Genomic DNA, 24,089 nt, shown 5'->3' with positions numbered 1-24,089 from the left:
TGAAGAAACAGTCACACACTGTATTTTGTAAGCACTTTTAGTGATTTTTTTTTTCCCCACATGCAATTCATGTACTTTTCAAGCACGAGGATGGCATTACAGGCCAACAGCAAGTTTTCCTTCAAGTTTTGTGTTCTGCAGCAAGAATGAATATAAACCAGTAGCAACCGCTAGAGTTTGTATAGGCTAATTACAGCTTGAGCATTTGCTCGGCACAGCAAATCTCAAAACCCAAAGCTGCTGGCTGCGCACCAGGGACCCCAAGAGCTCTGATACCATATGCCTCAGTTTGCAGTTCAACTCCTCAGGTGATTAAATCCACTCCAACAGCACCATCTACTGTTACACTACATAAATAATTGATTTTACATCTATTGCTCCCTTAACCAAAGAAGTCTAGAGCACAGCTCCAAAGGAGAAATAACTTACAACGTTTGCAGATTTATTCTACAGTCAATTGTTTTGGAACATATATGTATTATGAAGCTTTGTATCCTTTGTCTGTATCCTTCTTACCGGCTTACTCTGAAGTCTGAACATCTAATTTTTAATGCAGATTATTTCCAAAGGACTCCTCAAATACCCATGATTGTCAGAAATGTATTTAAGATGTGCTTCCAAGGAAAAAGCGGTAACCATTCAGAGAAGAAAACTGAGCAGCCCAGAGCTCCCAGCAAGTAACATCAGTATTTTCACCATCATTTAAAAGATAATAGATGCAGCTATCCAGTGGCGCTAAGGAAAATAATAGCTAATTGGAAGAAAAATCTAAGATAGTCTCAAAGGAGGTTAAAAAAGTCTCAAAGATCTTGAAGTTATTTTATAAAAAAGAAAAAAAAAAGAGTAATGCAGGTAGGGTGATGTTTGGCATTAGAGACTTATAAATTGGACCTATTTCCTCCTTTCCCACCACAAGCAGTTATCAAGCTCGGCTCAAACACTCAGCAAAATTTTAAGTTCTACATGCCAGCTTTGCATATTTATTTTATTAACATGGACTGGATACAAATTTGCAGTCAGAAGAGTAAGCAATTTTTTGTAACATGTACATCAACTTGGTACAGTTAGATATTTCTTAATATTTTTCCCTATTTTCAAACCGCACTGATCCAATATCTTTGAAGGGGTTTAGTGTACCAAATAAAAGTTATACATGAAATAATGAAGTTTTGAATAATTCTTTAAATACGTTAAGATGAATTCTCTCCTCCAAGTTCTGATCGGAATGCATCAATCAGAAAACAAAGAATCTCACTATATATTTGCAAATATGGTCTGCTTACCTTTTCAGCTATTAGGGACACATGCTGATTCTGCAACCTGCAAAAAGAGGAAACACAGTTAGTATTGTTTTTCTTTTACAAATTTAAGTGCACTACAAATGGCAACTCTTAACCTTAAGAGGGACAAATTTCTGATGCTGTAAGAATAAATAGTACATACTGCATATACACAGTTACAGAGCCAACTCCCTTGTAACCCCAGCAAAGGGAGGGGGAGAAACAATTCTGGACATTCCTGGTTGGGAAAAAACCCTAAAAATTCAAGACTGAAGATGCTTAGTACTTGGGGCCAGGAGAAATATCCCACAGCTACAAGCAGGTACTCAGCAGAACCCCATCTGCAATCCCCGCACCTTCTAGCGGAAAGGGGCAGCAAAAAATTTGGCCAATAATGGCTTGAAACTAAAATCAACTTCTGTGTTATCACAGCCAACTCATCCTGCAAGCAAACCTGAAGTTGCTGGATTTTTTTTTTTTAAATTTAGATCTTAAATATTACTTTTAGTGGTTGATTTTAATCCATATAAACAACACCTCATGCTACAACCCGCTCGTCAGCCACCAGTTTTCTGATACTGCTGGCATCAGCTTGCATTCTCCTGAATGCCTGCAAAACTGGAAAATCCCTCAACTACCAGCAACGGGGTGGGAAAGAAATGGCAGATGTAGGGTGAGAAGGAGACAGGATAACGGGAAGGACAATGCTGCCAGAAATTTTCTTTTATTCCCATAAATACATATAAACTGCACGGCTGCTCAGTCAGGAACAGATGGGTTTATTTTTACAGATAACCTCCTAGTTATAAGAAAATATTTATGTGACTTTATCAATGTGAAGATACACTATTCTAAAATGGTTCAGCAAATCACAGAAGCTATTTCCAAAACAGAGTTATTTCAGTTGAGTGGCTACGTTCTGCAAAAACACACACGCAGTCCAGCGGCTGATTAGAGCGGGGACACCACCTCCACCTGTAAAGGATTTTGATATTTGCACCTTGAAAAGACAAAAATTCTCTGCTGTTACACTGCCCACAAGAGGGTGCTGGCACCCTACCAAAACTTTCACTTGAGTTAAGTTCTACAGCACACACAGCACAGCTATGGACAACACAAACTGATGGATGCGCGGATCATCTCTTAAATTTTTTTGATGAAGTTAGACAAGAAGGGATCTGCCACGATATTTAAAGTCCATATACTAGAAAATTGCATTAATTCAATCTTGGGTTTTTTTCAAAGACGTTTCAATTTCCCAACGCTTCACGGTGGCATTTTCCAATAATCCAGAAAAATATGCCAATGATATTTTACTATAAAGTAGTAAAAAAATTGCCTCGAAAGCTCAATGCAGTGTCAACTGAAGTCAGCTTCCCACGCTGCAACAGACTATATTCAAGTCCACCAAATGGGGATACAGTATTTACAGCATGATGATTGACCATTTCCTTTACTATTTTCCCAACCTCGTAGCCCCATATCCACAACGAGAACTCTTCCGAACGCTTGGAATATCAGCTATAAACTGTGTGACGTGAAACTCCAGTTTTTGGGGAGGATGTTGCCACAAACAAGATTTTTTTTTAAAATGACTCTTTGATAATTCTCTTTCTACATGAGCATTGCTTTAAATAAAGTTATAATTAATCCCGAGACAACGCACCACGAGTAATTTTTAAAATAAGTTTTTACATTAGTATAAACTTGAGTTGGTTTAGAAATTGTATTCCTTATACAACACATTACCCCAGTCGGTAATCCCCTGAGTTTCAAACAAACTAAATAAACACAATTCATGAGACTTTGGACTTAAAATTTTACCACTGAGTGCAAAAGATCCTCATTTATTGACAGCTGCAGACAGTTTTACAGGATAAGAAGCAGCTCACAGGCACGACGCATAAGGAACGGTTTTACAGTACTACTTAAAAACATATCTACAGCCAAAATCCAACCGGTTATTTTCTAACTCTTCGTTTTCCAGCTGGCAAACCGTAGCAGTCCAAGTCCATACCGAAGGAGGTGAGTGGCAACTGGCAGGCGGGATGGGCGCTGCCAGCTTGTCCAGACAGGGCTGGGTGCTGCGGGCAGGCAGGATGGGTGCTGCCAGCTTGTCCGGACAGGGCTGGGTGCTGCTTCTGCAGGCACGGCTGTGCTGGCACCACAGCACCTTTGCCCACCCCCAAGACACGCCATTCATCTGCTCACCACCAGGAAAAAAAATGCTAACTTCAATTTTTTTGTTTAAAGAAAAAGCACTTACAATCTCATTCAAACTGGGCACGCCATACCGTTTGCGTTGGGTATTTGCAGCGGGCAGAGCCGCGTGTGTGGACACCTGCTCGGGCTCCGAGGGCGTTCGCTCAGCAGAGGATTACTGAGATTTTGTGGCTCCTGCATCAACGTCAGCAGAAGGAAAGGCCCCTGCGAGCCAGCCACCAGCCCAGAGCCCGCGGGCCGGCACTACACGGGCTGACGAAGCCAGCTTCGCCGCTGAAGGACTAAGCAGTAAAGAGGGGCAGAGGAAATCGTGAGACTTGTAACACCTTAAACCATAGAGACGCTAAATGGGAAAGAAAGGGAAATAACGCTAACGTTATAAAAACCAGGAACAAACCTCTCATCTTCTACACATCCTACCGGGCTCTGCCTGGTGGCAGATGGATACCTCAGGGCTTGCTCAAGCTGTAACATGCTTCCTCACCACCTTTTGCAGGGAGACCGGTGTTTGCCTGCCAGAAGGGGCTCCTCTTCTGGCAGGGAGAAGGGAGCTCAGCACCTCCACGCAGCATCTCCACATCGTTACTTCCCAAAAAAAAAAATCAGTAAACCAATTCTTAGTCCCTTACAAACACCCCGAAGACGGATGTGCACGTCAGCTCATTGGCATTTGCTTTCCTCGTGAAACGACAATTGTCGTTTTAACACAGGTTTATCCTCATGCCACAGACAGGAGTAAAAAAAGAGTTCAAAAGCAAGCCTGGGAAGAGTTCTTTTTCATCACATGGCTGGAATAACAACTAAAAAGCAAAACAAATGGAAATCAAGCGACTTCCGACCACCTTCATTTCTAAAAATGACTAATGAGTTTATTCACCCAAAAAAGTTTGGAAACACACCCAACACGCTTTCTCCCAGGGCAGCAAAGGATACTTGAAACCCATTTGAAGAACGCGTCACGCTGGACATTTAGGGCTTTCTGAAAACACTGACTTTTTAAAGCCAAACTGAAAACAATTCAAGGCAATGAGAATCGAATCAGAGGTCTGATAACTGACTTCATTACATAGACTGCATCTCACATGTACGAAACAGCATCTCTAGTTTCTCAGAGCTAATCTGCCGGCCCTTTGAAAAATTCCTTAGGAGAAAGGCACTGAGAAGAACATCCAGCTAAAATTTTGAGGTCTTCATTGGTCAACAAATAGTCCTAAAATCTTTGAGAATGGAGAAGGATTTCAGGGCTCTCCTTAAGCGATGAAAATCTCCTTCCTTGAAGGCAATGAAGGCCTCCTTGGCTGAGCAGGTGATGGGGGTCCTGCGACTCCAACTCTACAGCTATCACTGCCACCTTGCCCGAACAACACCCTGCCCTATCCCAGGAGCCATCAGCCCAGGCCCATCTCCTCCAGCCCAGAGGAGCAGAGGCACACGGCCTGGCAGGGACCCATGTTGTGAGATCAGAGGATGGGATGCCCCATCCGGGCTCCTCCATGGGGAGCTGCAACCCCAGGTCCCAGGCATGACACCAGTGGAGGAGTCAAGGGGAGCAGGCAACCTTGCGTTGGGCACCTGCACAAACGCGTCCGTGTTTCCCTCCGGTAACTGACAGTGATTTTCCAACGTAACTTACATTTGCAAGATGCTAGATGCCTCAATTCAGTTCTGTAAGATTTCTGGGGGGAAAAAAGCACGGCCAATCACAGAGAACTCCAAAACACCCACCCACAGGGGACAGGAGGTCCCACCTCGAGACACAAACCTGCAAGAGCCACCCAAACACAAGGTTACTATATCTGGAGGGACTCACCACCAGCCATGTGGACAGGACAAAAAACACCAATTCCAATCTTTAAATATTTACTTTCCTATTTATTTTACTTTTCCAGTGTTGAGAAACACAGGTAAGCTGCCAAGGCATCGCAACTGCACGCGTCCACATGACAAAAACCACAGGTATGTTAAATCTGGCATCATCTGCCCTTCCAATTTCAACGCTGGCTCAGGAAATTGCACTGCTTAGAGGTGGAAAGCCAACGGCATTGCTCAGCTCATTTTTGCTCAGTTTACATCCTGACACAGATTGCGCCAAGACATTTCACAGAGAGGTCAAAAAAGAAACTCAAAAGATCGTGTATTTTTCATGCAGACACAGCCATGGTTTTTGCTAACTGATTTGCACCCTCCCTAGGCACCAGAGGAGCTAGGTTTCTTTATTAATTAAACCAGATTTGCTTCAGCCTCTCAACTCCAGATTAAGGCGAGCAGCTGGAAGAAACCTTTACTCCAGCATGAACTGTCCACCCATTCCTCGGCTGGGACACGGCGAGTGCCAGCGCACTCCAGCTGCAAAACAAATGCAGCTGATTAAAATTTTTTGGTTGGTTGTATTTAATTTCTAGAATTTGTCCCTTCTGGATGTTTTTCTATACCATCTTCTTCCCCTTCACCTAGGAATCTTTCTCACTTCAAACTGCCACCCCTGGTTTTGAAAGGGAAGGGTGCCTCCACTTGAAGACCAGCTGTGAACAGCTACCAGGGCTTTGGTCCCACTCTTCCTCTTCTCCCGTTCTCCCGGGGAAGAGATGCCTTCATGGCAGATTTTGCTCCTGACCCCAGAAAACGATAGCATTAGCCTGCAATAGAAGACATGCCACGTCTTTTCATACACAAAGGGGACGAGTCTCTGCCGTGAACTATAAACTCAGTTCAACAGCACAATTACAGAACTGGGTTTTCCTCTGGAAATAGTTTTTCCATCTAAACATGAAGAAACAATTTGACATCTGTGATGGTACCTACCTTAATTTATCAGACTGAATTAATGAAATAATAGCCCAAATCCAAACCACGATCCGTGTATCCCTTTTGAATTCCTCATTTAGAATTCTAAAATAAATTAGGAAAGCCTTAGCAACCAATCACCATAACGAAAAAAATAGTTCAGGAAAAAAGGACATACATGCTGCAATTGGAAAAAGCAGAAAGTGCAGTTTATACACAACACAAAGCTGTCAAACACGTCTCCTTCCCTTGGCATAAAACAAACTCTTTTTTTGAACTTATGTATAGAAAGTATCTGATTGTAAGACACTGCAACCAAGTTCACGGACACTTCAAAAGCTATGAAAATTCAGCAGCTATTAAGCAACAGGAATCAGGTTAGTATCCACCGGAAAAATAAGTATGCTACTCCATGAAGTAATATCCAAGCTATTACTGCAGCTATCAAATCAGATTACATTTATCATTTATTCTGGAACACTCAAAGATTCAAACCTGTTCAGGAACAAATGCAGACGTAAATTATTTTTTCAAACATTCTCTCGCCAAAAATGGTTTCACATATTCACATAATATCAGCAAGGAACTTTTCATTTCTGATTTTTAATTTTGTGATCCCCTACATTTGAAAAATTGTATTAACAATGTGTTGATGGCTATTTATGACAGCCTAAAGCCTCAATATTAAATTTCAACACTGAAACATCGTTATTTCAAAAAGCAAAGATTTTAATGCCGCTCCTCTCTTCTACAGGATCACAACATCCCGTGTATAAGAGCAGTTACCTTAGAAGAGAATGCAACAGGAAGCCAAAGGAATTATTCACGTGAGCAAAATTACCATAAATGTCTTCAGGGGAATTGAGGCTTTAATCTTGTTTTTTGTGATTTCACTATAGCTGATGTTTAAACATTCACATTACTCGTTTCGCTGTTTTAAACGTTAGTCAAATTGAAATAGTACAATAGTGCAATCTTGAGACTAGGCATCAACTTCAGAAAGACAAAGGAATTTAAGAAATCAATTGAAAGTAATTTCTCTGTTCCGTATTAGTACTTTTTAGACAACAGCTACAAGACAAAGATTAGTCTGGACTACAGACAGACTGTGGACGAGAATTTAGGCTAGAGGACTGGCGGGGATGGGACAACGCACCCGTCCCAGCTGCACTGACCCATTCTGGTGCTGGAAGATGCTCAGCTAAGATGCGGATGTTCCTGCACTGACCGAGAAAGCTGCTGAAAGCTGTTGTCTCTGCTACAGTGAGTGAACAGGGGTTTCCGCTTAACACATCCTGAAAAAAATACCTGCATGCTGCTTCTACTTATGTTCGGCATATACTAGAGGACTGCAAATCTTTCTTCGTTTGAACAACAGCGATATTTTTAAGACTTCAGAACAAGGCAGGCTGATTATTTTCATTCTTACTTCCTCCCTAGGGCAAAGATAAGATGCATGTGAGCTACATGGACATTTTGTACCTTACCATTAGACTTCAGAAAAATACCTCAGAAACCAATGTTTAGTAAAAAGATGCAAAATACTTATCACTCAGTTTAACAGTGTTCAAAACCATGGATGATGTCCTGCATTAAGGACATATGAATATCTTCTGCAGCCTTTACCGTGGGAAGTCACTCCCCACAGCCCTTAAATACTTACGTTTACTGCTTCAGGACCTCCGAAACAACGCACCTTACTCACAGACTTCTACTTGTAAACGCAGGACAGGATGACCGAGCCGCTGCCAGGCAGAAAATCAAACCGCTGCCATCAGCTGCTTCCAGCCGCCCGGTGTAACAAGCGGCTGCTGACGAAGCTGGGCGAGAGACCAGCGATTAGCAAAGGTGTGGTGAAGTATGCCCACGCCAAGCAGCGCCTGGTAAGGAGACCCACGTCGCTAGGAGCTCCCAGACCACTTCTGCAGCCTGAAGAACCAACGCGATTTATTGCTCGATTTAAAAGCAGAGCATTGAGTCAGCCTAGGGTTAGCTATCTGCACCTGACAAAGGCCAAATGACATGGAGGAGATTAAAAACCTCTCCTCTCGACAAGATCCAAGGGGCACAGATATATCCACATACACAAATCACTGCAGGAAAAAACATCTCATGCAGCCCAGCCACAGAATTTCGTTAATTTTATCAGTGAGAAGATTAGAAGGCAACTTGATCGCAGTTTATAGCACCTATATGAAGATAAACCAGCAGAAGAAGGTGCTGCAACTTCAATAAAAAGAGTACGCCAAGATAAAACGTACAGGCTGGAAACAGGGCTTAACACAGATATTGTTTGTGCACATTTCGGGCTTAGCCTTTGATATGAATCACGATGCTAACCATTCTCCATCAGCCTGCAGCTCGCCAACGGCTTCCCCCAGCGGGGGAAACAGCACGAAACTGCATCCGCTGTGTGTAAAAAGCCAGGAAGCACAAACTAAACCGGGGGAACAAAAATAGTGGCTTGCAGGCGGGTACCAAAGGCCAAGACACCCAACAGCAGCACACGAGTACTCTGCCGTCCCAGCAATCGCCCCACTCAAGCAAAGTTGTGGTCACTGCCAGTGCATGCTTTATTATCATAATTTTTTAAATAAATGTTATGCATTTAACATGGGAGGATTTCAGAGCTCTTTAATCCTTTGGCTTTAACTTGCACCTTACAGGAACTCCCTGCACAGGGAAGTTAAAAGACCACGGAAGAAATCTGAATCACGCTGTTTTCCCAAACAAAGGACCAGGGCGTGATTAGCTGGAAATCACGTTTCCAGGTCAGTTGTTTTCTCGCTGCTTCCCTATTTATGCATCTATACCCATTTTATGCTCTGGGCAGAGCTGGGGCCTGCCGGAGAGCGATGCAGGGACAGGACAGGGGCTAAGCTCCAAGGGAGCTGGGAAGGGGAAGAGTTGCCAAAGCTAGTTGCCAAAGGCTGCGCAGAGCCATCACTTTTGCCCTTCTCTCGCACAGGGGATCGCTCACATACCGGCACGCACAGCTCTTCCCCACTGTCCCGGTCTGGCTGCAGCTGTTTTCACAGCCCAACCTTGGGGCTGGACCACGAGCAAGGACTCTGACCTACCTGCGGTCACCCGCTGGCCCTTGCCCTGCCACACAAGGCGAGGACAGGGGGATCACGCGAGCTGCCTCAATGCAGAGGGGAGCCAGAAAAACAGCACCTGCATCATAAATTGGGTTTTCTTCCCTGCAGGGGCCTGCTCTCAGGCCGTCGCAGCACGTGGGGAAAGCAGGCAGCAGCCTGCAAGCCAAACGTGAAGCACCCTGTGTTTGTAACTCAAGTCTCGACAACAGTCTGCATTTCCATGGTGGCGGCTTCCAGGATTTTTGCGTGTGTCTCCTCACTGCAATGTTTCTGGAAGAACCAGCTGCTGGCCTTCGAAGAATACGAAAGTGTTACCTTTCGCTTCTAAAATGACATTTCTGCTTTTCCCCCGCTACAAATATGAGCAGATTTGAAGAACTTCAAGCTAACTTTCGAGAGGGCTTGACTCCCAGCCAGTCTTCCGAGTTTCTGGAAGCCTTCCTCAGGACCTGGCAGTTGCAGCTGGCTATCGGGAATCTCGCTAACACAAGACTGACTCAAACTGTCCTCTCCAGAGTAGTTCCTTGTGTTATTCAATATTAAATATCTGTATGTTAAAAAAAAACCACCAACCACACTTATGGTGCAAAATCTGACTTCCATCACCACCCTGGTGTGTGGGCAGAGTGTTTGCCACCACAGAACATTAGACATTTTACAGCCACGTTGTGTGGAAACGGTACTTACCACTTTCTTACTCAAGAAATTGTAATACATCCCTGAGTTTGACAAGACCAGCAAGGGAAACGCTGGGTAGAGTTTCATAGGGCAGGAGGAGACGGAGAGAGGGGGAGGATGCTGGCATGACCTGGGCACAGGTCAGGATGGCATGTCCAGAACAGACGCTTGGCTGGCGTTACTTGCATACAGCAAAAGGTTTGAAAAGTCTTTTATGTTGAGATTCTCAACCACAGCTGAGGGCAAAATGGACCAAAATTTGTGAGTATATCAAGACGGAGACTCGAGACTAGAGAAAACAATTTTGATGCCTTACCCCCACAGGCTGAGTTGTCAGTAGGTAACTCATACACTCATTTTCACTAGTCTTTTTGAGTTCAGACGAAGTTTGATAAATACGTTTTCAGATACTATAACGTCTCCTGCTGAGTATTAAAAGTCGCCCCTGAAAGCCAAAGGAAATGACGCTAATGAGAGCGGAAATATGCCTACTTTACCTACTACTAAATTATACAAAGTGGCCCCAAAGAATCTCCTAGCAAGACAAATCTGAAACTACATATATTTAAGAGAAAGAGAAGTAATCAGTCCGTGATGAAAGTTCCAGATACAGAGCAAATCTTTTCTTAGCTTTTGTGTGTTTGAAAAGTTCCATTTAAAAAAAAAAACATTTTAAATACTAGGGCTGAAAAATTTTGGTTAAAGGACTGTAATCTTGAACAGAAACACAGATGTGCAAAATGCAGCGAGCTGAAATAATTCACTTCACTGGTCCATATGAAATACAAAATGCTTCTCCCAACTCACACCCAAAAAACCCCACCTTGCCCTGTGTTTGTGGGCCATTGAGCCGATGTCCGGCACCGCATGATTTCCCAGAGCATGGGGATTCCCATACTGCTTGTGCTTTTTTCCAGGAGCATCCCGACTAGCTCAGCTTTACCCAGCTGCAACGCCGGCTATAGCTACACACCAGGAGCTTCACCACATCTCGAGCTGCTGCAGCTCTCGGTGCAGCCGCAGCTGGGCTGGCACTCAGCGGACACTTACTGAGTTGGCAGATGTGGCGATGCAGTGCCCTTAACCATCAGGCTGTGCTTTTCCCTTCCCGGTGGAGCGAAGGCTGGCTTATATTTCAAACTATCAATATTCAGGTCATTCCAACAAAAACAGAGTGTTTAAGACTGAACGTAGAGCTCAGCACATGCCGGAGTTGAAGTCGCAATTCATGGCTAGCAGATTTTGTGCCTACAACATTCAGCAAAAACCCCAAATACGGGATCGAGATGATCCCAAAAATCAAAACAATAAAATGGCAAGGCATGTAGATAGGGATTTCTCCACAAAAGCCGGGTGATTTGCTTCTCCAAAGTACAAGTCTCTTATAACCTCATGGGAACTTTGGGGTTGACTTTCCCCTTGATTAATAGAGAAAATTCCACTTCTCTGACTTAACTGCCACAGGTCACAGCAAATGCCACTTTCCACCAGAAATCGGTTCCTAGCTAGCTAATCTCTTGGTTCTTACGCCAAAAGCCGCTCTCTTCCATTTATTTTTTGGGGGGGTGATTTCTCCACCCTTTGTGCATTTATAGACAAGAGTCCTTTGAAATTCATTAGTTGTCCTTGAAAGCAGGGGGTTAGAGTTACTTAAATGGTGGTTGCTCCCAAAACTATACTACAGTAGTAACAGTTACTAGTAGTCATGTTAGAAAAGAGAGGTGAAGAAATTTTGGTCTTAAAAAAAGGGACAAAAATAGAAGTCCCATTTTTTTTACCCCCACGAGTTAAACAAATCTAAGTCTTAATAATGGGTGAGAGAAATGGTATTTCAGTTACACAAACTGAGCTTCAGGTATTATTTTTAATATAATTTAGAGTATTTACAACATCTTGGTGGGAATTTTTTGTTGTTCCCACATCAGTTCCTCAACATCAGTACTTCCATGTTTACTTCCATCTGTGCTGCTGTCAATATCTGTATTCCCTAGGAAGTGTAAAGTCTATACCGCCGCTACGGCTGTTTGCTGGGGTGGGACTTCGTTTTGAATCCACAAAAGTTTTCCTGATCTATAAGCAATGCAGCCTATGATAACGGGGAAAGGCGGGCAAATATTTATGGCGGAAGATGCAAAAGTTATTTTTAGAAGAAAAAACCCACTTTGAATGGGAATTAATTCCTCTATATATTAGTTGAGCCAACTGTTGAGTAAGACTGGCCAAAAAGAAAGCCTTGCTGAGCGAGAGCAGAAGGAGAAGCTTCAGAGAGGACCACATACCCCATGGGATGCCAGCGGTTGCACTCTGCATTATCATTTACTAGAGATCTCGGGTGCATCAGTGAAGCACTGGTTAGAAGCAGATGTACCGACCTCACCCAGATTTTCAAACGGCTTTTGCCAGCGTCCCCCTCTCAAGAAACTGCACATCTTTCGTGACAGTCACCATCATCAGCCAGATGGGGAAGTGACAGAGTTGGAGTTAATACCAGTCGTATCAAGAAAAATAAGTCAGTACGGTATTTCATAGAACACCATAACAATTAACTAGTTCTGCAGAGATGATGGTGACTTCCAGAATGAGAGGGCTTAAAAAGAGAGAGGACAGAGTCCTGCCAGAGGGGACATTTTGTTGGGGAAAATTTACCAATACAAGAGAATTATTTATATCAGGAATTTGTCATTGCATGAGGCATGACAAAACTGCACACAGGACCCTGCCCGTCTTTGCCATCTCTTGCAAATTGGTATCATTTCAAAGCAGAAGGCAAATGGGGAAGAACTACAGGGTGATACGCAGCATAGGGAGTTCGAGGGAAGTCTCCCAAGAGCTGCTCAGCGGAATAGAACAAATTAAAGTATGACTGTGCCAAACACAGGGGGGAGAGGAAGAAAGGGAAGCAATTATCTGTCCTGAAAGGGAGCGCTGTACAGAACCAAATGAGGCTTTTTGTATGAAGGCAAGAAATAATCGATGCTTTTCAGGCAGAATTGATACATAACGCAGACGACGGCAGAGCAAGGGCTACACTGGATTAGCCACGAGAACCTTTATTTTCCTACGGCCTTTCAGAAAGCATTTCCAGGTGGCCCAGGAGGAGGAGGAGAACTGCCAGCCTCCCACACATGCCGTGGGAAGGCGGCAGCTGAGTGGTACCCAGCCACCAGCCAGCCCCAAGCCCCCATGGAAGGAAGGATGGAAAAGCTGAGAGAAGCCAGCCTTCACCCAGGACACAAGGGGCACCTCCTCGTGATTTTGCTGGAAACCAGAAAGCCTCGTCTCTTTTTTCCCCTGCTTGGTTGCATTTCCAAAACCGTAACATCGCGGTGCCACCCAAGCTGCCTGCTGTGGCACGGGATGCTACTGCCACATCCTCCCCACCTCACGGGCACGTACATACATGTACCGCCACCACATCCCTCCTCCAGCTCTGCCACTTCCCATACGTACACCAACACACACATAGGTCTAAAGATCACCCCACCACAGGTCCCCTAGAATTTAAAAACAGCAAGAGAGGGACGAGCACTGCTTCTGCACAGACTATGCTGCATCTGCTCCTGGAATAGGATGGAAATTCCCCATTCCCCTGGCACACCAACAGAGGGGAGCAAATAACTCAAGATGTAAAATTTGCTTCAGGTTCACTACAACAGAACTAACAGAGTGAAAGAGCCATTTAATGCAATCAAGACTACCTAAGCAATCTCAGCCACCGAAGCAAGGAGTGAGTACATCAGTTCGTATGTGAAGAAACCACGTTATTGAGTGGAATTTAGACCGTGCTACTTTAGTGCCCTTTTACTGTATCTAAATTATTTTTAGACTGAATTTGCTATTCTGGACAAAGTACTGAACACAAAAAATGATACGTATGCAGGTATTTCATATATATGCATATACTGCCAACATTTGCTGTGAAGTAAAGAGGAAGCTATTCGTTCAGAAATAAAGAGAGTTAGCTGTTCTCTAAACAATGCACTAAACAAAAAACCAAGACTTTGGCTCCATGAGGTGAAAACCTCCAATAAGAACACCAACAGCCTCCTAACACAGATCCAAAAGTCATTTATTCAAAACTATCCCACCCCACACACATTAAAGTAGTATTCACTACCAATGCTGCCAAAGCAACGTACACCTGAAGTCCAGCAAACTGTCAGAACAAGAGGAATTTGTATGCATTTTTAGTACCAGTGGATGCAAAAATACACATTTATACTCACTTTCCCGGACTTCTGCACATCTAGGGGTTCCTGCTGTTTTCGGAGTGCTCAGAGGGCTGTGCTGTTTCCGTGTTTCACGGGACAACCACCATGTCTCCAGATCAGAGGGACCTCTACAAGTCTCAGAACCATCATCATCAACCTGCCCCAATGCTCTGCAGGCAAAGAGCTGGTTATGGGTATAGTTAAGACTTATGCAAGATGATGGTGATGGCTCAACAGCAAGAGCAGCAAATACTTTACAGTGGCAGTGCAGTATTCCATTTTAAACGATTCACTCACGTTTTGTCAGGACAGTCCACTGTCTAGTTGTTCTCCTGGGTCTCCTAATCAGAGCAAGCCTGCAGCTAACTGGACAGTGTTAGTGCTTCCTACCTCTTCCCAGGCAAAGGGACTATCCTGTTCCGATGAATACACTCGTTTTACAACTTATGCCCCATTTGGACTATAGCAATGTACGGGACCTAGGCAAGAAACCACTAGAAGAAGGCAAGGAAAGTATGCAAGCCAGGGAGCGGCACGAATACCAAAGCCAAAACATTAGCGAATGCTGAGGAGCTATGTGACGCTGAAAGCTACCAGGAGAACAATTCCTTTCCCGACTTTCTACCACTGCACTATAAAAGCTATGACCTTCAAAATATTGGCGCTTTTTTTTTTCTTTAAGATTCAAAGCAGCCTGTTTCGTCCAAGCAGTCCTATAGATCAGGTGATACTCTGGCAAGAGAATAACAGTCAATAGCCAAATTCCTCAACGGAGCTTTTACTGCAAGAATCAAATGTTGTATTTCCAGTCTCTTCCACATTCACTTAAAGCAATCAGGAGCAGCTATTTAGAAAATGTCCTCACAGCTATCAGGGAAGCTTGCTTAAGGCTGGAAAGCCAACTTTCTTTTAAAGTAAACATCTTGAATGAGTTATTGAGGAAAGAAGAGATCGAAAGCAGAACAAAGGACAACTCTGAAGTAGACTTAGGCTGAAAGAGTCAGCAAGGACACCACCGATGCTGAGAGAAGCCACGTACCTTCCTAACAGGGCCGGCAAAACCGGCCTCAGAAGTACCGTGGTTCACCTTCAACTGAGATCTCACCAGCTGACTGTTAAACCAGACTGAACCCTACGTGAAAAGCAGGCAGTTTTGCCTAAGAAAAAATGCATGAGGAGGCCAAAGGAAATGGAAAATCACAGAATCACAGGATCATTAAGGTTGGAAAAGACCTGTAAGATCATCAAGTCCAACCATCAACCCAACCCCACCATGCCCACTAAACCATGTCCCACAGTGCCACGTCCACACCTTCCTTGAACACCTCCAGGGATGGTGACTCCACCACTTCCCTGGGCAGCTTATTCCAGTGTTTCACCACTCTCTCAGTAAAGAACTGTTTCCTAATATCCAGCCTGAACCTCCCCTGGCGCAACTTGAGGCCATTTCCTCTTGTCCTGTCACTCGTCACTTGGGAGAAGAGACCAACACCCACCTCTCTGCAACCCCCTTTCAGGCAGTTGCAGAGAGCGATAAGGTCTCCCCTCAGCCTCCTCTTCTCCAGACTGAACAACCCCAGCTCCCTCAGCCGCTCCTCATCAGACTTGTGCTCCAGACCCCTCACCAGCTCCGTCGCCCTTCTCTGGACACTCTCCAGCCCCTCAGTGTCCTTCTTGTAGTGAGGGGCCAAAAACAGAACACAGGATTCCAGGTGTGGCCTCACCAGAGCCGAGTACAGGGGCACGATCACCTCCCTGCTCCTGCTGCCCACACTGTTTCTGATACAGGCCAGGATGGCGTTGGCCTTCTTGGCCACCTGGGCACACTGAATGAACAGTGGAGTTGGGAATACTGTCTAATAGCGCTGAGTATTAGCTGGGCTACAGAAAAGCTAGCTGTGGTGATCTGAAATGCAATGATGGGAGAAGGGAGGACTGAGAAAAATGTATGGGTTACAGGAACACTACCCATATTTATTTAAGCTATATTACATTCAGTCCATCTCCAGGAAACGTGACCATGGCGTAACGTTCAATGTTTGTATTTCCGGTGTGCTGAAGCCCTCAGCAGACCGAGGAGCAGATCCGCTGAATACAGCGACCACAAAAAACTTCGTACCTTTGACAAACTGGGCTGAGCAGCCCACACCCAAAGCCCCACACCTCCTGCTCTGCGAGAGATCTAACGCAGGAATAGGCCGAAATCAACAGGGCGGCCTAAAGCCTCTGGGCAGCGGCCGCTGCCGCAGGACCGCCCGCACCTCGGCGGAGGGACGGGGAAGCCCGCGTTCCCGCTCGGCCCCGCTCGGCCCCGCTCGGCCGCGCTCGGCCCCGCTCGGTCCCGCTCGGCCGCGCTCGGCCCCGCTCGGCCGCGCTCGGCCCCGCTCGGCGCCGCTCGGCCGCGCTCGGCCCCGCTCGGCGCCGCTCGGCCGCGCTCGGCCCCGCTCGGCCCTGCTCGGCCCCGCTCGGCACCACGGAGAGCTCCCTCCCTCCCTCCCTCCCGGCAGGCGGGGGGAACGGGAGCCGCCCGCCACCGCTACCGCAGCGGCAGCCGCGCCCGTGGGGCTGCGGGAGAAGCCTCCCGCCGCGCTCCCTGACCCCCCTCCCCACGGCTCAGCGGGGCTGCAGACCCGAGGGGAGGCGTGCGAAGCTCCTGCACGAGGAGACTGACAGGTGTCAATCACCACCTCGGTCTTCTCAAGTCAGGCAACCCTCCCGAAAGGGAAAAGACAAAGATTGCCACCAGACGGTCACTCTACATCCAGGAGAAACAAAAAACCACTTCACAGAGTGTATCTAAGGAATTTGTAGACAGAAAAACCACTCTCGGCAGCACCAAAGAAAACGGACGGGGACGGCACAGCACCAGAAGTTATGTGCATGAAGAATGATGCTATCTCCCAGAAACATAAATAAATTATCATCTTGGCAATAAACACAAGCCAAAGCCCGAAAGAACTATTTTGCTTCCAGGCGAGTTCATTCATAGATCTTCTTAATACTGAACCTGGTTCCTTTATGAACTCAGGAGCAGCAGGAGGAAAAGTATATAAGAAGATTACGTTAATACTATATTTAAGCATATGTAAGGACAGTGAATGAAATGCTGATTATTCACTCACTTAATTCAAAAAAAACAACCACTTACTAAGAATAGCTTTCAGGGATAAGAGAAGAGAAACTAGGCTGCACCAGAAAAAACAGACAAGCTACAGTAGTACTCACCATCCCTCAGTATCCGCATTCATCAGCGCTGAGGTCCGCAGAAACCGACTTTGATACAAAAGCATCAACGGGGATAACCCACCCAGAGGCTTTCAGACTAACGCGCCCTTTGCGCAGACGGGAAGTATTTCCAACACGTTATCATCGTCATGGAAAACAGCAGAGCTGGGTTTAACGTCACTTCCCAGATTTTTGCAAAGAGGTGCAAAGACACGGGAGGTCCAAGTATGTACGGTTTTGGAGTTAAGAGAGAATTTTCGGCACTTTCTCGTAAGCTGTTTAGTCTGGGAGACCTTGCCCCTTTGCCCGTACTTTGTAAAAAGCACAGGCACACGCGCTCCCAACCAGACCTCCACGCTTTTGCTCGAGTCAGCTGTACTTTTCTGTTTCACGTTCTTAAAAGCTGCTAACTCAGCCAAGGGTCCCAATTTAGCTTCTGATTAATCAAAAACTGAACGCTCACCAGCGATTGAGGCACAACCCAATCACAAACTTACAGGCGGGAGACATGCCCCTATAGCCCATCTCTGCGCTCGCCGTCCTCCGAAGGGAGTCCGGGCACACGCTCCCACCTCGCTCCTCCATGCGAGCTGAAGCACAGTACGTGGAGACAAGCAGGAGACTGTCAAAAGCACGCTCCCGCAGCAAATTAAAATGCTAGCGTACACACCCAACACACAACTGGTTCGACTTAAGCATTAATTTCCAGCTTCACTTTGTTATCAAAACACAGTATCCCACGACATCAAACCGTAGAATACCGCTTGGCGCTGGTAAGCGGCAGGAGATAAAAAGCATCTGTAAAAATACGACTGCAAGAATGTCTGTATAATACACATTAAATCCCAGGAAAGCACATCTGCTCTCAGCACTTGAATGACGACTTTGCTGGCTGTAAGAGTGCTTCTAACCAAGAGAGGGGCTGCAGCTCCAGAGAAGACATCAAAGCCAACGCGGCTGAGAAAATGGAAGCGTAGTGCCACACAGCTGCTCTGAAAAGCTTAAGGAGAAAAAAAAAAATGGGAATGTGTTTTAACCTAGCTGGAACAGATGACTCCGGTTTAACGTGGAATATGACCGTAATTCACAGTTGCCTGTGGCTCCGCACCTTCAAAACAGCACCCAGACTTTGTGCAGACTCCACAGGCCACAGCTTCAAGGGGCTGCAAAACTACACGGAGTCAGCGTCCAAAAGAATCGTAGAATCATTGAGGTTGGAAAAGACCTTTAAGATCATCGAGTCCAACTTGTAAACCTAACCCTGCCAAGTCCACCACTAAACCATGTCCCTAAGCGCCTCATCCACGCGTCTTTTAAATACCTCCAGTGATGGTGACTCCACCACCTCCCTGGGCAGCCCGTTCCAGTGCTCGACAACCCTTTCAGTGAAGAAGTTTTTCCTAATATCCAATCTAAACCTCCCCTGGCACAACTTGTAGCCATTTCCTCTTGTCCTATCAAAGGGGACGTTCAACCAGATTAAAAAAGTTTCAGCTACCAAAACTACCAAAATTTAAGTGAGAAAACAATGCTATTTCTCATACAGATTAAGCAGCTATCACAAAGATCTCTCCCGACATAATTAGCAAATTAGCAAGCTAATTTCTGTAGCGTGGGAAACAGGAGACACGCGTGCTACGAAGTTCTTTCCAGGGCGTAAGCTTGACCAAAGGATGATCAGGATTAAAAAAGCGGGTAAGCACCTGACAAAACAGAAGTTACCACCTCCTCCTTTGGTCTCCCAATGTGAGCTACGTGCGTGTGTCAAGAGCGAGCTTTAAAACTCGGCCAGCGGAGGAGGGATATCAGCCGGGTTCCCCCGTGGAGCTTGCTTTATTACAAGTTTCTGACAAACAAAGCACGGTTCAGCCATCGGCTTACGTTCATTCTTCCCATTTTTCAGAGACTTAAATATACCAGTACTGATCCTCTGTCTTCAGATGTGAAAAGCACGGCAAGTCTAAGGACAAAAGCAGCGTGGAAATGTGTTATCTTAGTCTGGTTTTGATCAGAATACGTTTTTTTCCTTCCTACCCTCCTAACAGCATCCAGGGCGGACCACACCAAGGCTCCATCATCTCGGGGGCTATGTTCTTCCCTCGGCAGCTGCTGCGAGAACAGGGCAAGCCTGTAGCGAGATTTTCCCTCAATACTCTCCCAAGTCCCTGGTAATTTCTGCTGCACAAATGTCCTGATTTATGGTCCATCCCTTGGTGTTTCTATTATCCCTAGCTGGAGTCTTCTGCTAGGGCTGTCCACATTTATTTTCCAGCTAATCTGCATGCATGTCCAAACTTTATTAATGACAAAATAGGGCTGATCATGCTTTTGAATTAAAGATCCTACTATGCTCTTCACTGGGAGTCATATAAAGTCCTTTTTTTAATTATTACTATTAAGTACTCAGTACCTGTGCTCAGTATTTGAGGTGAAAAATAAAAACTCATTTTGAGTCAGAATGGGCTTTGTAAACAAAAATTTATAAAATCTGCATTTAAAGTAAGAACTCAAAAATACTTTTTCCCCTCTACTAGTTTCCCAGCAGACTGTGCCCAAATATTAGAGTATAATTAAGCAAGGAAAAAGGCAGTGAAAGTTTAAACTTAAAGACTCATTTTCTAATAAAGATGAGGAGCTCAGTAAATCAACCTAAATAAAAATCAACCGCATTTTAGATGCACTGAACATTTTCAGCGGAAGCCCTTCACAATGGAAGAGGCAGGTACTAATTATCTCTGCAAATCTCAAAACTTAAACACATTAAATGGGAAAAAAATACTTCTAGTTGAGGCTGCCGCACAATCCCTATGTAAAAACTTCATTTTCTCATGCTACATCTGACAAATGAAAGAAAATAATGTTTTCCATACTTGCTAGTTCTCTTTTTGATCAAATTTTAAACAGTTCATCTCTTCCCAGAGTTGATATGACAAAAATAATAGCAGAAAGGAGGAGGGAGAGCCATTGGGAAATTAAGAGTACTAGCACACGTAGAGTTTGGAACAATGATAGATTGGCATCGATATAGTCCTCAAGCCTAATATTACCAAAGGCCCATCACAAAATTGTTTATGTGACTTAAAAGTATTATAGTAACAAAAGCAACGGACAGCAAGGTAGTCAGAGTACACCCTGACACGCAGCACCAAACTCATCACCAAATGAGGAAGATGTCTACTTTTCTTTAAATTCAAAATACGGTATATTCCTCCCACATTTTCTCTGAATGACAATACTCAGGATACTCGGCATCTTACCCGCAAGACACAAGATACAGGTCCAAGAGGTCCATTCTGTCAGAATGTCTTTGAACTGAAAAATAAATTTTAAAAAAAAAAATATTTTCCTGTTTCAGTATGCCTCACAAAGGAAAAGCCTCAGAAAACCAAAATGGAAAAGAACTTCAGTACAAGTATCTTAAATTCGTACTGGTGCAAACAGGAAAAAGGCGATACTCCTCAATCCCCAAGCAGACCTTCCTTTTGCATCTCCGCCAAAAGCGCTCCGCGCAGAAAAACCCTGACCCGAGTGGTTACGTGGCACCTATAAAAGGACATTTTCCCGGACAACTGCAAAAGCCTTTACAGTGAAATTTAAAATCTTCACTCATCTCCCTCCGCCTTCAGCCCCAAGGGGCAGGGTGAAGGACGGTACCCGAAACCTTTTGTTCTCTTCTCTCCTATGACAATGCAAGATTGCTCGTCAGATCACTCCTCACCACGTTCACGAAGGAAATAAGGACACTCAGCTTCTACTGGAACTACTTATGAAACTTGATTTCCTGTTTGTCTCCCTACCACGAAGATCCTCTGATGTCTAATAATACACTTGCACTCAGCCAACAGCTTTTCTTCCAGCGGAGCACTAACCTGAGAATTTCCTCCATGCAGATTCTTGTCCTCACACAACTTCCCGGCACTTACCTTTGACATCTCTACCCTCTTGTCAAATTTGATGGACTTTTCAACATGTTGACCAATTATTTCATTCAGGGGCACTGACAGCGTGATGCTTATGCAATGGGAAGTAGAGCTCAGAACATATGGGAGTGGCAGTTCCCGATAAAAACATTTGTTCAGGGGGCAATCCTAATTTAAAAGCACGGACAGCATCCTCGCTTTAAGAGACCTAACCCTACAGCATCAGGGAAGAAATTTCTCCCCAAGGAAAACAAAGCACATTTCCTCTTCAAGCACATAAATAAAAAAAAAAAGTTAAAATGAAATAAATTAAAATAAAATTTAAAAACCAACACAACCCACAAAGATACAAAACCATAACACCGTGCTATCAAGTACAGGGGAAAGAAGCTTCTGGCCTCTGAGCCTCCTGGCACTTCTACAGATGCTCGGTACAGCGTATAAAAGCTCAGGAACGACCAACTTCCACCAACACACACGTAATTACCAAAAGCAGCCCGACATTCCCAGATCCCTCTAACCAGCAGGTACCCACAGAGGAGACTTCTGTAATCAGGCTATTGCCGGGCTCTGTTGGCAGCGGGCTGGACGTGCATCCGAGGGGACAGCACTGAGTCACCGCCCTCGGCAGCCAGCACTGACTCAGCCCCGCGCTCCCCACCGGCAAAGGGGGCTCAAGGTAACCCGCACGGCTTTTGCGGAGGCGCCCAATTCCCTTTGCACGGGGACGGACAAACGCCGCGGCTGACCTGGAGGCAGAGAATGTAAAAATGATCCCAATTCCCTTTGCAACCAGATATCCTTGAGAGGACGGCTGTCTGGGGCATCACTCCGAGACAAGCTTGGCTCCCAGAGTAGTATCAGTTATGTGGGTTTCTTCTTTTTTTTTTTTTATTATTTTTTAAATGCACAGATGTGCTGCTGCTTTGGTCAGCTACAGACCCCGATACTCACAGCTGGCTCCTGCCAGCTCCCAGAGCCTGCTGACGGCCTCTTCAAGAATTTGAATTGCAAAAACAAATATTTCTCATACCTACCATCCAAAAGACATTCACTAAAAGGACTGAAAAAATGCACTCTGTTGTTAAATGGTAGGAAAGAGCAAAAAAAACAGCCACATTGTATGCAAACAGGAAAGAAACTTGCTTTAAAATGTCATTTCATTTGCTTACATAACCAACTGGCCAAGTTGTTTTTTTTTTTTGGTCACGCAACATTTATACTTATAAAGGTATTTCCTTGAAAACCAAGTACATAAATAACAGCTTCTACGGAAAAATACAGTCCAAAACCACAGTTTTAATCTTTGGTACTTAAACTTAAACTGAAATCCATAGTACGGCAGCTGGATGGCCTGAGTTTCAAAGGTGCCAAGCACTTACTTGTTTCAGAAGTTGCAGAAACAGTAAGTGCTATGCGTCTCTCTTCATCAGACCGTGTCCTTAGACCTTCAAACAAAGATCCTCACCTAACTGTGTCAGGGTCCTGCACCCACTGAACTGACTTCAAATGCAAGAGGCATCAACCTGACGAGCCACACTCACTTCTAGCACCTGGAGACAGCCCGTTTCAGCCTCGCCTAAAATCGTCCTGGCACAGAGAAGCACTAACGTACTCATCCAGGCCCTGCAGCCGGTGAAACGCTCCTCACCGGGGGCACACCCACCACTGCCATCCCCAAAAGGTCCTCAAGTCACAGATGACATCCCCAAAACATCGATGCTGAGCTGCTTAGAGGGCATGTTATATTTTTGGTCTGTCCCACGGCTCTCCAAGATGAGCGTTTGCCACCACCCTGTTTAACAGGAACCCTTCGCTCCCACGCAGGATCTCTGACCGGGTGACTGCAAACACGCGACGGCACCGGTGCGGGGTATGAGCGCAGAGATGAGTTTGCTGGAGAGCAGTAGAGCCTGACCTGGTTGCAGTCCGAAACTGTGATGATGCCCTGTCTGAACTAATAAGCCCAGCCTTTTAGAAGGTTTTACTCACTCAAGTCAAAACACAGTTGGCTTTTAGAAGAGAAAAAAGTCCCATTTGCTTATAATAAACAAGGTAAAAGTACTCTGGAAGACTTAGATGCTCACTGCAAGCAAGAGGCCTGCCGCTGAAGACCTACAGCACCGCATTTCCATTCCCAAAGCACATACAGCCTCCGAAAGGGCACTAAACTTTCATCAAAGCAGGTAAATCTGAATAAGCCGGGGAGGCAAATACCAAAATGGCCTGAGATCCGCGAGTGCAGCGTGAGCAAAGCTATGAGAGACCTCCCACTTCAAACACTAAGCACAACGTCCTCTACGGTACCTTCTCAGAAAACAAGTCATCATACAACAACTTCTCCTCCGGCTGAAAAAGCTGGGCTGCTCTCCCTTGAGCTGAGGAGCCGGTGCTTTCACACGCAAGCCGCGCCGGAGAAGCCTCGGCCAGCACACTGGCTGCTGAAAAGAAACTGGAAAAAGCACGGGTGCGTGAGGGGTTAGGGCCACAGCTCATCTGTTACGCTCTGATAAACCGTACAGCAAAACGTGAGAAAACTCCTCACGCGATCCTTTTTCTTAATTACTGACAGCAAGAATTGCGCATTCACGCAGCCGTGCCTCGGCAAACTTGGGGAAGGCATCCCCGGAGGCCAGCCTTGCGAAGCCGAGCGCTGTGACAAAGACC

General features: G+C 45.3%; 1 protein-coding gene across 1 annotated transcript in view; it reads right to left on the bottom strand.

Annotated features, from left to right (window-relative positions):
- ADARB1 (adenosine deaminase RNA specific B1) overlaps nucleotides 1-1,305 on the bottom strand; it is a 59,815-nt gene extending 58,510 nt beyond the window's left edge. Inside the window, exon 1 of the mRNA XM_059820132.1 lies at nucleotides 1,284-1,305. The gene's annotated coding sequence lies outside the window, so the exon portion shown is untranslated. The remainder of the gene's footprint in view (nucleotides 1-1,283) is intronic.
- Between the last annotated feature and the right edge of the window lie 22,784 nt (nucleotides 1,306-24,089).

The sequence above is a fragment of the Gavia stellata genome, chromosome 8, assembly GCF_030936135.1.
Source record: "Gavia stellata isolate bGavSte3 chromosome 8, bGavSte3.hap2, whole genome shotgun sequence".
In the NCBI taxonomy this organism is placed as follows: Eukaryota; Metazoa; Chordata; class Aves; order Gaviiformes; family Gaviidae; genus Gavia; species Gavia stellata.
This window is presented reverse-complemented; position numbering and strand designations above follow the sequence as displayed.